General features: G+C 54.6%; 1 protein-coding gene across 4 annotated transcripts in view; it reads left to right on the top strand.

Moving 5' to 3' along the window:
* Positions 1-13913, top strand: part of ARHGAP26 (Rho GTPase activating protein 26) — a 130857-nt gene that overhangs the window by 1027 nt on the left and 115917 nt on the right. The window lies entirely within an intron of this gene.

Raw genomic sequence — 13913 nt, forward strand, 5'->3', positions numbered from 1 at the left:
CAAAGCTGCAACCTGCTGTTTTGCGGTGTGGGCTCTACAGGAGGAGGACACCGTCCAGGGCTGGGGAGACCCTTACTCGTGGCCAGCACTGTCCTGTTCCCACTCATGCCCAGCCTGGCTGCTCTCCCCTTGGCAAGTCTGGGGACACCCACTCAGGGTGCTGTGGTAGTCGTGTTGCTTCCTGAGCTGCATCTTTGTTCCTGCTGTCCCCTCACAGTGCTGTTTGTTTTTTTGTTTTCATTTCAAGTGTTTTTGGCTCAAATCACAGGTCACTTCCCGAGCCGGTAGGCTTCCTGTCCTGAGCACGTTGGCAGCATGAGTTGTCACCTTTCTGAGGAAACCCTGCCCTTCTCGGTGCCATAAGGTAGTGGGATGGGAGACAGACGTGTCCACACACAGCTGTGTTGTGGAGACCCCCATGGCACTGCTTGTGCCTGGCCTTGAGTGGGTTATTTTGGGACCTGAGGCACGGTGGTATCACCTCTGGGCTGGTGACGCTCTGGCAGAGTCCACCAACCTGTCCCACTAGCCACAACCATAAGGTTGACTCTCCAGCACTGCATCTCATCCCAAGCTGCAGCCATGGAGCTGATCCCTGCTCGCTCTCCTTCAGATCTCATCCCAAGCCTCATGAGCACAGTTCCTGCTGGTAGCATCTGGTTTCTAGAGACCTCCGTTGTACCAATTCTGAGAATTTGGAGTTAAAAATCAACCCAGACCTGGTGCATTTATGGTTTTGCAGGTCTGAGATGTCTTTTGCTGTGGTGCATTTGAAGAGCTGAAGGCAGCTGTGCCCGGCCTTGCCCGAAGCATTCATTTTATCTCAGCACAAATCCTACAGTTTTATTCTTCACATGGCAAAGAACGTTTATGAGCTCATCTGATGGCTCGCAGGGGAATTGGTCTCTGGGCTGAGTCAGGGACACCTTCAGCAGGTCACTTGGCAGGTGATGGTCATATCTTTGCCCCCATGATGCGTATTTGTAGGTGTGGAGGGGCCATTGTGTGTGCTGGAAGTGGCTGGTGGGCCTTGTTCTTTGTGGCAGAGAATGTTTGAGAAGCTGTTTGGTGTGTCTCAAGGGGTTGGTGTCTGGGCTGAGTCAGGGACACCTTCAGCAGGTCACTTGGTGGTTATGTCTTTGCCCTGATGATTCTCATTTGCAGGTGTGGTGGAGCATTGTGGTGGTGCCTGCTGGGCTCCTCTGCCGCCAACCATGGCCATGCCACATGATCCTCACACTGGAGTAGTAAGGCCCCTTGCTGGCCTCTGGAGACGAGGGTGTTTCTCTGTTGGAAGTGCTCTGTGGGCCCTGCTGCAAGCACTGCTGGCTTAGCCGTTCGGTCTGGTGCGGGGCTGGGGGTGCCCGCCGGTGCCCAGGCTGTGCCATGTGGGCAGGCCGTGGATAAGAGGGTTTGGCTGGAGCATTAGTTAACACTGGAGAACCTGCACTGCCTGGCACCCTGGCCATGCCCCGTGCCTGTGGCCTCAGGCCTGGTGCCATGGTCCCTGCAGAGGCGGGGGAAGGTTTTGGGCATCCTGCTCCAATATGTGGCTCTTTCTCCTGCTGTGACAGTGACTTCAGCAGCTGCCCATGATCCAGGATGCCTCTGACTTCTCCAGCAGAGACCTGGTGCAGGACAGGCTCTTAACCCTCTCTTTCCACCAGTGTTACCCCCAAAGTGTTAGGGATCTGAGGTCTGGCCATGTTGCATGGACTGTTAGGACCTTCTGGGTGTCCATTGGCATGGATGAGGGTGAGCCAGGGGTGGAGAACTGCAGTGCTGGCTCCTGCTGGGTCTTTCTCCTGTTTCACTTCTGCGGGTGGTTTGGGTGACCGTAAGCTGGTGCAGGTGGTACATGGTGACCATTCCTGGAAATCACCAGGTGCTCACTTACTGGCATTGCATTTTTGGTTTCTCTGTGTGCCTTATCTCTCCGTGGCTGGTTGGGGTGGCCTTATCTCACTGCCTTAGTTGTGGTGGAGGATATGATGATGTGGGGCCAGACAGGTCCAGAAAGCAGCAACTCCCTTGGCTTGGGGCAAGCTGGCTCTGGAGTGAGGACTCAGCTCTTGGCACAGCCCCGCAGCCCAAGTTTCTTGAAGTCTTGGCAATATCCTCTCTCATTTTCCTTCCTCTTGTGTTCTCTGCTGAGCGTTTCACATCCTCTTTGTTGTGAGACAGGCATAAGGAGAATGTAACTCTTTGTGTGTCAGTGAGGAGAACTTGGATGGGGCTGTGGAGTGGAAGGTGCAGGAGGGAGAGGGACCCTTCCACAGCTCTGGGGTGAAGCACTCTCCTGTGCCCCACAACCCTGCTTGGCCCCTTGCAGCCCTTGTGCTACCAGCGCTGCTGTGCTGGGATGCTGAGGCTGGCATGAAGGCATATGAGGAGATTTCTCTGTGGGGGAGGAGCTGCTCTGCAGCCACCCTGCTTTTGCCCTCTCTGGAGGAATGGAGAGAAACGGGGCTGACTGACAGTGCTTTATCCTTCACATGTGAAGAGAACTAATTCAGGAGGTTGAAACGAATCCTCATTCTTGTTAACTATCCCCTAGAGCTGAAGGCATCTCAGGGGTGTTTGTATCTGTGTCTATAGATAGAAATACCCTTTTTCCCTCTAGTATCTGTGCCTATTTCTATTGTCTCCCTTTGCTGCCTGGCTGCTATTAGGAGTGACCTGGTTTCCAGCCAAACGTGTCCCTCTCTCTCCCTCATACACCCACCATCAATTATTCACAAAGTTTTGCAAACGCCAAGACCTCAAGTGAGACATAAATAATGAACTCAAAGCTTGGATGCTGTGAGGCTTCTTCTCCAGCACAGGACTGTGGTGACTATCAGTACCAGGAATATGGGATTGGTCCAGGTCTGGACCAGGAATATTGTGGCCAGAAGGACCAAGGAAGTGATTGTGTCTCTGGACTCAGCACTGGTGTGGCTGCACCTCAAATACTGGGTTCAGTTTTGGGTCTCTTACTCCAAGAAAGACATTGAGGGGCTGGAGCAGGTCCAGAGATGGATAGCAAAGCCTGGTGAAGGGTCTAGAGAACAGATATGCTAAGAAGCAGCTGAGGGACCTGGGGTTGTTTAGTCTGGTGAGGAGAAGGCTGGGAGGAGACTTCCATGGTCCCTACAGCTCCCTGAAAGGACGTTGGAGCCAGGTGGGGCTTGGTCTCTCCTCCCTAGTATCAGGTGATGTTAGAAGAAGAGGAAATGGCCTGAAATTGTGCTAGGGCAGGTTTAGGTTGGAGATGAAGAACAATTTCTTTCCTGCAAGAGTGGTAAAAGCATTGGAACAGGCTGCCCAGTGAAGTGGTGGAGTCCCCATCCCTGGAGCTCATAGGATCATAGGATGTTAGGAGTTGGAAGGGACCCAAAGAGATCAAGTCCAACCCCCCTGCCACAGCAGGACAATGCTATCTAACACAGATCACAGAGGTGTTCAAGAACTGTGTGGACATGGCACTTGGGGACATGGTTAATGGCTGTGGTGGTGTTGTGTTGCTGGTTGGACCAGATGATCTTAGAGGTCTTTTCCAACCAAAACAATTCCATGGTTGTATGTCCCCACGGTGACTGGTTCCAGTATGGTGGCTGCTGGCAGTGCTGGTATTGCCACCAGCCTCTGCACTTCGGAGAAGGGAGAGGGGATATCAAGCTCAGTCACCCAGATGACGATGCAGAGTTGCTTTGCAGCTTGCTTCTGACAACAAGTAGGAAGAGGTGTCCTTTCCCACGGCAGGGGCTTGGAACTAGATGATCTTTAAGCTCCCTTCCAACTCCAATCATTCTATGATTCCTTCTCCTCATGACGCCCATGGTGACGTGTGCTGTGCACCCAGGGTGCTGGGGCAGTGAGGGGGCTGTGGCTGTCATGTCGTTTGGGGCTGCAGTCTGGTGCCCTGCCACGTTTCTGCTCTTGTTTTGGTTTTGCTCTTCCTCCAGCTCTCAAGCACTAATTTGAAGCCACCGAACCCGTCCACGCCCCGGCTGCTGCTGTTCTCCCATGTTGCAGGCTGCAATTTGTGTGGTGGGGCTGGAATGGGGCTGGAAACCCCTCTGGGGAGAGAGGTGCAAAGGCTGGACCCCAACCAGGCTGAGGCATGGCCTGGCCAGACTTTACTATGCCCCAGTTTGTCTGTGCCATGTCCTGGCCAGCCTGTGCCATGCTCTGACCAGGCTATGCCATGCCTGGTGCTCTGATGGCAAGTGCAGAGGTGCCTGTGCTCCCAAAAGGTGCATTTAGGCTGGACTGGGGTTTGGAATAATTTTTCCTTTGGCTATCTTTTCAGCCAGATCACTGCAGAGGTGCAGGGTCAAAGAGGGATGAGGAGAAGGGGTGATGTTGGGTTGGACCTGAGTCTTGAAGCAGCTGGAAGGTGGTCTGGCCCTGTCAGCTTCCCTGGGCACCAGCTCAGTTTCTCTGTGGGTTTTGCGCTGGCTCTGCCCTCCACCAGTATGTCCTGAGCTGGCTGTGATTTGGCTTACCCCTGGATTCCCAGCCCTGAGCAGACACAGTCTGGGTGAGATTGTTGAGAAATGTGCTGACTCTTTTGGTCTGTGTGATTTTACCAAGATGCCCCATGGGGCAGTCTGTGTTTGCCCATGTAGTGCCAGGGTCACTGAATCACAGTCTCACAGAATGATGGAGTTGGAAAGAACCTCTGGAGATCATCCATTCTGACCCCGGTGCTGAAGCAGAGGCACCCACAGCAGCTTGGCCAGGATCACAAAGTCCAGGTGGGTTTGGAATGTCTCCAGGGAAGGAGACTCCACAGCCTCTCTGGGCAGCTGGCTTCTGGGCTCCAGCATCTTCATAGTGAAGAAGTTTCTCCTTATCTTCAGATGGGTCATGGAGGTGGCCTGTGATGCCAGGAGGGCTCTTGCTGTGGCCATGGTGTTTTCCTGGGATGCATCCTGCTCCATGGCTGCTGTGAGAGAAGCAAAGCGGGGTGGTTTCTGGCTGTGCTGTGGATGAGCAGGGTTCTGTTGTCGCCTCTGTTCCACATCTCAGCAGCTGCTTCTGCAGCCAAGCGTGCATGAAATGCTTGTGGCTGTGGTGCACAGTCGTGTATGTGGAAAGTGAAACTTGTGTCCAGCCTCCCACCTGAGAAGTTCATTCCCTTCCAGTCCAAACAAGACCAAGGCTGCCTGTAAGGAAATGGTTCAGACTCCAGACCATACCTTCAGTTATCTTCTGCCTCAGATGGCTCTGCCTCCAGTTCAGCACCCTCAGCCTTGCTGGGAGAGGCAGCCCAGCTGATCATGGCCCTGCCTTGGGTGGGTAGAACTGGCCAGGCACTGGGTGGAGAGATAACACAGTGGTGTACTCTCCAAGTGGCCTTGTTTGCCTCTCCAGGGTGAAAGCCCTTGGGTGTGTTGGAGGAAGAGCCATGTCTTGGGCTGTTTCATAACCTGGTGCTGTTTGTGGTGAGAGTCCTCATGTCACAGAATCACAGAATAGTTTGGCTTGGAAGGGACCTTAATGATCATCTAGTTCAACTGTTAACCTTGCTCTACCAGGTCCACCTTCAAACCATCCCCCCTCCCCAAAGCATCACTCTGCCCATGGCGTTGCTTCCTAGGTTTCAAGAGGAATGACTGAATTGGTTGGAAAACCCCTCTAAGATCATCCAGTCCAGCCTTCAACCCAACACCACTGGTGTCATCAAACCGTGTCCCCAGATCTTGAACATGTCTGGGCATGGGGACTCTACCACCTCCCTGGGCAGCCTGTTCCAATGCCTGACCACTCTTGCACTCATGCAATTTCTTTTTCCTCGTGTCCAGTCTAAAACTGCCCCAGCACAATTTCAGGCCACTTCCTCTTGTTTTGTGACCTGATAGTGGGGAGAAGAGGCCAACCCTCACCTGACTGCCACCTCCTTTCAGGGAGTTGTAGAGAGCAACGAGAGCAACCTCCTCTTCTCCAAAGCACATGATTTCAGGGTGCTCACAGGGTGGGAGGACATAGAGCAGAGGGATTGTCAGACCCCTGTGCCAGCTGAAGAGGTGGTTGGCAGCACCATCCCTGGCTGCAGGCTCCTGGGTTCAGCCAGGGAAGCTCTGCGTCTGCCAACCTGCTGGGAGCATGGGGACAGGCAGCACTGGCGCTGCCTCCCACCCTCCCTGCAGCAACCATGGGAACAGCATCTCCTTCATGCAGGGTCCACGTCATTGTGAGCTGCCAGCCAGAAGGAGGAAAAAAGAAAAAGCAAAAGACATCCAAGCAGCCCACAACTCCCAGCTCGTGGCTCAGGGCATGCAGGGGGCACCATGGGCATTGCTGGGTGTGGGGGGAGCTGGGAGATGTAGCTGTGCTGGCATGTCTGCTGCATTGGGTAAACAGCCTCTTTACCTGAATCAGGCAAATCTGCTCCGTGTGGGCAATAGGAGCAGGACCTGGCAGGCACCCAGCTCCTGCCAGTGAAGGGACATCAAGATCTGCCCCTCCTCATCCCCATTTTCAGGTCCATCCACCATTAGATTTCCATCATAGATGGAGAGGAGGAACCTTCACAGAGTCATAGAATGCTTTGGGTGGAAGGGACCTCCAAAGGTCATCTACTCCAGCCTCCCCTGCACTAAATCAGGTTGTTTAGAGCCTCCTTAAGTCTGACCTTGATTATCTCAACCACCTCCCTGGGCAACCCGTTGCAGTGTTCCAGCACCCTCATGCTAAACAACTGGTTCCTAACATCTAATCTGAATCTGCTCTAATTTCAAGCCATTGCCACTGATCCTATCACTGCAGGCCTTTGTAAACAGTCCCTCTGCAGCCTTTTTGTAGGTCCCCTTCAGGTACTGGAAGGCCTCTATTAGGGCTATCTGGAGCCTTCTCCAGGCTCTTCATCTTGTGCTATCATCTGCACCACCCTTCTTTGAATGCAGTGCCAGCTGAGGTCTTACATATCTGACTTCACAAGCCACACAGGTCATGCAAAGGAGGAAGTCCTCTTTGCCTTTGGCCATGCTGGTGCAGCACTGCTTGAGCTCTAACCACTCGTTTCCCCCTTATCATGAAATGTTCCACACCTCCAGATGTTTCCTATAGCCCCCCAAAAGGCAGAGAGGGGGAAACCCCACAGGCTGGCATGGGGGGGAGCCACATTACTCATTTACTAGGTGACCAAAGCAGGAGAAACCAGAAGCAATTCAGGACTCAAACCCCAAACCCAGGTGTGTTCCTCCCAGACTGGCCTTGCGGTCTGCTGGCTGGGCCAAGGTGTCAAAAAGAAGGTGCCAGTCTCTTCAGTGGTGGACAAGGGGCAGTGGGCACAAACTGGAATCTAGGAAGTTCCAACTCAACATGGGGAGAAAATTCTCTATTGTGAGGGTGCTGAAGCCCTGGAACAGGCTGCTGAGAGAGGTTGTGGAGTCTCCTCTGGGGAGCTTCCAACCCCACCTGGCCATTGTGATGCTGGGCAAGCTGCTGTGAGTGTCCCTGCTTTAGCAGGGAGGTTGAACAGGTTGGTCTCCAGAGGTCCCTTCCAATTACCACTGTGTTTCCCTCTCTGGAGACTTTTCAAGACCTATCTCAATAGGTTTCTGTGTGACTTGCCCCGGCAGGAGGTTTGGACTCCAAAGGTCCCTTCCAACCCCCACCAGACTGTGATTCTATGACTCCCTGAACCCAGGGTGGCTGTGGTGGGGGGAACCTGTCTGTGTCCCACCATTGCTGGGCATGAAGCAGGCTCCTCGGGGTTTTGCAGGGCATCTGCAGCTGTGCCTGGGGGGTCAGCTGCAATGGGTGGGTTTGAGGTGGCCCCAGAGGAGCCAGGCTGGGCTGCGGCGTGATGAGGAGCTGCAGCGTGAGCACGGTGGGCGAGGAGGGGAGGGGGAGCTGGTACCAGAACCCGCACAGCTTGTTCAGTGCTGGCTGTGAATCATCCTTCCCTGCCTCCTCCCCCGGGCACGCGAGCGGCTGCGGCCGCCACATCCCAAGCTGTTTCCCCTGTTTTCCTGGCACGCGATCCCCACCACCTCATGCCAGGGCCTCTTCCACCTGCTCCTTGTCATCACCCTGTCTGTGCACCCAGGATAGCGGGCTCCTTGTTGGGACATCACCCCAGCTCTTCATGGACCCCAGTGTGGACCCAAGTGGGGGGAATGGGAGCTGAGCTTCTCTGCTGTTGTTCCCACCTGGCAGCAAGAGTGTGATGGTCAGGGCATCTTTGGGGTGTCCACCAGGAAGGAACAGTGGCTGCAGGATGCTCTGCAGAGCAGGGACTGGGCAGCAAAGAGGGAAGAGGCTGTCTCTCTGGTGGTGCCAAGCTGGTTTCTAACTGGAGTTTGTGGGAAGTGCACCAGCCTCCGGACCATCTGGCTGCCGCACGTGGAGTGACGGGTGCTGCCTGCCAGGGCTGCCTGTGCCAGCACGGGGGCGAGGGGACAGCGAAAGGCCTGGGTAGACTCATGGTTGGGGTGTGGTGATACCCATAGCACTCCATCACCAGGGTTTGGACTCAGAGCTGGGTATGGTACTCCTCATGGCACACATCAGTGGGGTTTGGACTCACAACTGGGGTGTGGTGCTCTCAATGGCACCTCATCACTGAGGTTTGGACCTGTGATACCCCATCACCAGGCTTTGGATGTGCTTTCTGCCCTATGCCAGCCCAGCCAGGTGATACTTTTTTACTTCCAGAAGACAAAAAATGGTCCCTTTGTTCTGGGCTGCAGTGTAAAATGAGCTGTTTCTAAAGGATGGGGATTTTTTCATCCACAGCCAGGCCAGAAATAGCTCATAAAATAAGAAAGTAAAACCTTTCTTGTTCCCAAGGTTTGCCCAGTTCCTGGAGGGTAACTGTGCTAGGTTGTGCCCTGCTGCCTATCCAGCTATGGGGCTGATAAGCATCAAGCTGATGAGCATCTGGTATCCTTAGTGCTGCTTTCTCAAGGCTCACGTCCTGTGCTGTGATGTGTTTGGGGATGTTGTCATAGCCCATGTTTACCTGGTATTGCCCTGGTGTGCCCACAAGGTGGGCATCCATGTAAACATGTGCACGTGTGGTTTTGTTTGTTTGGTGGCTTCCAATCATAGAATGGTTTGAGTTGGAAGGGTCCTTTCAAGGTCACCCAGTCCAATCCCCTGCAGTCAGCAGGGACAGCTGCAACTAGAGCAGGTTGCTCAGAGCCCCAGATAACCTGATTTGGAATGGTTCTAGGGATGGGACATCTCCTACTGATATGGGCAACCTGGGCCAGGGTCTTACCACCCTCACTGTCAAACATTTCTCCCTTCTCTCCAGTCTGAATCTGCTTCTTTGAGTTAAAGCCATCAACCCTTGTCCTGCCACAACAGGCCCATCTCAAAAGTCTGTCTCCAGCTTTCTGCTTCACCCCTTTAAGCACTGAAAGGCTACCATAGGGTCTCTCTGGAGCTTTCTCTTCTCCAGGCTGAACAACCCCAACTGTCTCAGCCAGGCTCCACAGCAGAGGGCTTGCAGCCCTCCCATCATTGATTTGGCCTCAGTCCTTTCTTCATCAGGTCCTCGTCTCTGCTGTGCTAAGGACTCCAGAGGTGGCTCCAGCACTGCAGTTGAGATCTCAGCAGAGCAGAGGAGCAGAATTCCCTTCCTCCAGCTGCTGGGGATTGGCCCAGGACACTGCTGGCTCTGGGTTGGCAGTGCCATGTCACATCCAGCTTTTGACCCACCAGCACTCCCAAGTCCTTCTCCTCAGGGCTACTCTCCATCCCCTCAGCCCCAGCCTGCAGCCTTGCAGTGCTGTCTCATGAGAGATGTGTTGGATGCTCTCTGCACGGGCCAAGTGAGCTGGAAAGGGAGCTGCTGTCACCTTTGCAGTCACACTGCCCACCGGAGCGTTCATCTGCTGGTTTTTCCTCTTTTCCATCTGGAGCAGCATCTGCCCAAGCCCTGCCCTCACCCAGTGCTGGTTGCTTAGCAATGCTGGACAAAAAAGCCTCGTTGCAGAGCAGGAGGGTTGGGTGACTCCTCTGCCTTCCCGGCTGCTGGCAGCTCTTGCAGGTTCTTCAGCTGGTGGGGTCCATGTCCCTGGAGCTGTTCAGGAAACGTGGGGACATGATGGTGCTGGGATGATGGTTGGACTTGATGATCTTAGGGGGCTTCTCCAAAACAATTCTGTGATTCCAGAGGGGACAGCCCTGCCCTTGTCCCATCCCTGGGGCAGCACTGGGATCCCTGCTCCAGGGCAGGAGCGTTCTGCCTGGGAGGTGAGGGGTGGGGGACTGTTTGAGCCAAGGTGGTCTGCAGGGAGCTGGGAATCATTTCCTGGTGTTGCATTCCCAGCCCTGTCAGTACTGGTGGCCATGAAGGCTGGGGGAAGCCTAGGTTGGAGGTGGGGAGGTGCTCTGGGCTGTGCATCCCGTTCTCACCCCTGGGCTCTGCTGGGGATTTTAATTTATTTCCTTTTTGTTCCTGCCAGAGCAGGAAAAATTGAGTCATTTGCTGGTGATGTTCCTGCCAGCACGGTGGGATTGTTCCTGTTCTTACAGCTGAGGTGGAGGAGCACCGGAGACAAAAGGATTTCCGCAGGCTCCTTGGGAGGAGGAGGAAGCAGACTGCTGCCAAGCTGCTGCTCTGGAGGGGCTGGGACCTGACCCCTCTTTCCTGCCCTGACTGTGGGCACTGGTGAGAGCTGCTGCTGGGATACAGCCCCTTGGGGCCAGAGAATCAGAGAATGGTTTTGGTTGGAAGAGACCTCTAAGATCATGGTGTCCAGCCACTAACCTAGCACTGCCAGGTCACCACTAAGCCACGTCCCTCAGCACCACGTCCACACAGCTTTGACTCTATCTCTGCCTTGGGCAACCTGGACAAGAGCATGAAGGGGCATTGTAGCCAGGTGGGGGGTGGCCTCTTCTCCCAGGCAACCAGCAATAGAACAAGGGGACACAATCTCAAGTTGTGCCAGGGTAGGTATAGGCTGGATGTTAGGAAGAAGTTCTTCACAGAGAGAGTGATTTCCCATTGGAATGGGCTGCCCAGGGAGGTGATGGAGGCACCGTCCCTGGGGGTCTTCAAGAAAAGACTGGATGAGGCACTTAGTGCCATGGTCTGGTTGACTGGATAGGGCTGGGTGCTAGGTTGGACTGGATGATCTTGGAGGTCTCTTCCAACCTGGTTGATTCTATGATTCTATGATAACTCTTTGGGGGAAGAAATTGTTCCTCATGTCCAACCTAAGCCTCCCCTGGTGCAACCTAAGCCTGTGTCCTCCCAAGAGGATGCAGCCCCTTGCACAGTAGTGACTTGTAAGCCGAGGTGGGGCCACGTGAGCTGTTGCTCCATGGGCACAGTAGAACCATAGAATCACAGAATAGTTTGGGTTGGAAGGGACCTTAAAGATCTTGTATTTCCAACCCCACAGCCCTGGGCACCTTCCACTAAACCAGGTTGTTCAAGGCCCCATCCAACCTGGTCAAGCAGGGGTCAGCTGGAATGTGTTGGAGAGGACTTCTGTCCTGCCCTTTGGGTGGACTGCAGGACCCCTTCCCACCCAGGGCACGAGGGTTCCATCATCTGCTGTGGGACCCCAATGCTTGGGCTCCTGCTCCTGGAGAAATCAAGCGGGCTCCCTGCTGGGCTGGCTATTAACTGATTAGATTTAATAATGAGCTAATTTAATAATGAGCTGCTACCTGAGGCAGTCTGCTCCCTCCCAGCACGGTGTCTGCCTGAGGCCTCTGCCAAGGTCCCTCCTACCCCTGTACCAGAACCTCCCTCACTGGGTGAGACACCCACCCAGCCTTCTGCTCCACTAACGGTCATTGCCTTGGTCGTCAGGAGCACATTTCTTCTGGATTAGCGTCCTCTAAACAGATTAGGTGCCTCGGGCAGGGCACTGTCTTCCCCTGAAATGTGATTCCAGGCTCCAGTCGATGAATTATTGTGGCAAGCAGGGAAGAGTGATGTGGTGGCTTTGTGTGAGTCCTTCCAGAGCTGGAGAGCAGGGAAGTGGAAAAGGCTCAGAGGAGAAATAATAATTAGGAAAAGCACTCGTTACACTTTGATGGACTTGTTAACCATGAGCCAGCAATGTGCCTGTGTAGCCAAGGAGGCAGATGGTCTCTCCTGCCCCTCTGCTCTGCCCTGGTGAGGCCACAGCTGGAATACTGGGTCCAGTTCTGGGCTCCCCAGTTCAAGAGACGGAAAACCTACTGGAGAGAGTCCAGCAGAGGTGACAAAGATGCTGAGGGGCCTGGAGCATCTCTGTGAGGAGGAAAGGCTGAGAGCCCTGGGGATGTTTAGCCTGGAGAAGAAGAGCCTGAGAGGGGATCTGCTCAGTGCTCAGCAAGAGCTAAAGGACCTGTGGAGGGCAAGAGGCTGGGGCCAGACTCTTATCAGGGGTGCCCAGGAACAGGACAAGGGGCAGTGGGCATTACTGGAACCCAGAAGGTTCCACCTGAACAGGAGGAGAAAGTTGTTTGGTGTGAGGGTGCTGGAGGCCTGGAGCAGGCTGCCCAGAGAGGTTGTGGAGTCTCTTTCTCTGGAGAGCTTCCAACCCCACCTGACCATTGTGGTGCTGGGCAAGCTGCTGTGGGTGCCCCTGTCTTACCAGAGGGATTGGACTGGATGGTTTCCAGAGATCCCTTCCAACCCTACCATGCTGGGATTCTGTGACTCACCTGTACTCCCTGTTACAGGAGCTGGGGACTGGGGAGTCGTGGTGGCATTTCCTTGGTGCCATCAGAGCCACTTTACTCATAGGTGTGAGGCTGGATGCGTTTGCAGGACTTGCCTAGGGCAGCAGCCGTGGGACAGCCTTCAGCTGGGGGTGGAAATGCAACCTTCCAAACCTGTGCTGCCTGGCACAGACTGGAAATGCCCTCACGCTTTGAGGCACAGAGCTCTGTGCAGGTGGGACGTGACTGTCCTTGCAGCAGGGACGTTCCCAAACAGCTTTCCCTGACCCTGGCTGGGACATGAGGATTTTCACTGCAGCTTCCTCAGAAGGTCTGCTGTTTGTGCAGTAGAAATGCCAACCGGGGCTGGAGTTTTCCATTTCACTGCCGTGTCCTTGAAGTTTCACAGGCACTCAGCCGCCGCCCGCCTGCCCGCCGTTGGTGCTGTCACACCTCCAGCCCTCCTCTGACACATCCTCCTCCGTGTTGGAGGGGTGAGTATTTACTCTTGATTTTACTCAGAGGCTGTGCCTGTTCTACCTGAGCTCATCTCACCCCTGGCCGTGTTCCCAGCCAGCAAACTTTCCACCAGTTTGTCTGTCGCTGGCTGCAGGTTGGAATGGGCTGGGGGAGTTCTGCCATAAAACAACAGCAGGATGTGACCGAACATAAACATGAGGAGAAGCTCCAGAGCTGGGAGCTGGGTGGGGAAGAGGAGCAATCCCACTGGCTTTGTTGTGTTGCCAAGTGCACAGCACACACTTGGTCTTCAGGGCCAGTTCTGGTGGCACCTCGAGGGCGGTGAGACACTGGAAGAGGTTGCCCAGAGGTGTCGTGGTTGTGCCCTCCTTGAAGTGCTCAAAGCTAGGCTAGGTGGGTCGTTGAGCAACTTGGTCTAGTGGGGAGTATCCCTGCCCATGGCAGGGGGTTGGAACTAGATGATCTTGAAGGTCCCTTCCAACCCAAACCATTCCATGATTCTATGACTAATGCAAAGCTCCTTGGGGTGGTGGGCATGGGGGGTCTGTACGGTGTTGGTGGGTGGGAGGATGGTTGTGCCAGTCTGAAGTACTGATTCCTGACGTGGTGGTGGTCAGCCTGGGGTGCTGGTAGGTGGCTCTGGGCCCTTTAAGGCTGTCTGGGGGTTCTCTGGTGGTTCCCAGCGCTGCTGGAGGGCTCTGCTGCCTGGCAGCTTGCCTGCGTTTTTCTGAGCCCTGGTGATCCCCCCTGGGAGAAAGGACTGGCTCTAGGATGTGCCTTCCAGCAGCTGCAGACAGCTGTCTGCTCAGCACCTCCAACAATGG

The sequence above is a fragment of the Pogoniulus pusillus genome, chromosome 22 (genome assembly GCF_015220805.1).
Source record: "Pogoniulus pusillus isolate bPogPus1 chromosome 22, bPogPus1.pri, whole genome shotgun sequence".
Taxonomy (NCBI): domain Eukaryota; kingdom Metazoa; phylum Chordata; class Aves; order Piciformes; family Lybiidae; genus Pogoniulus; species Pogoniulus pusillus.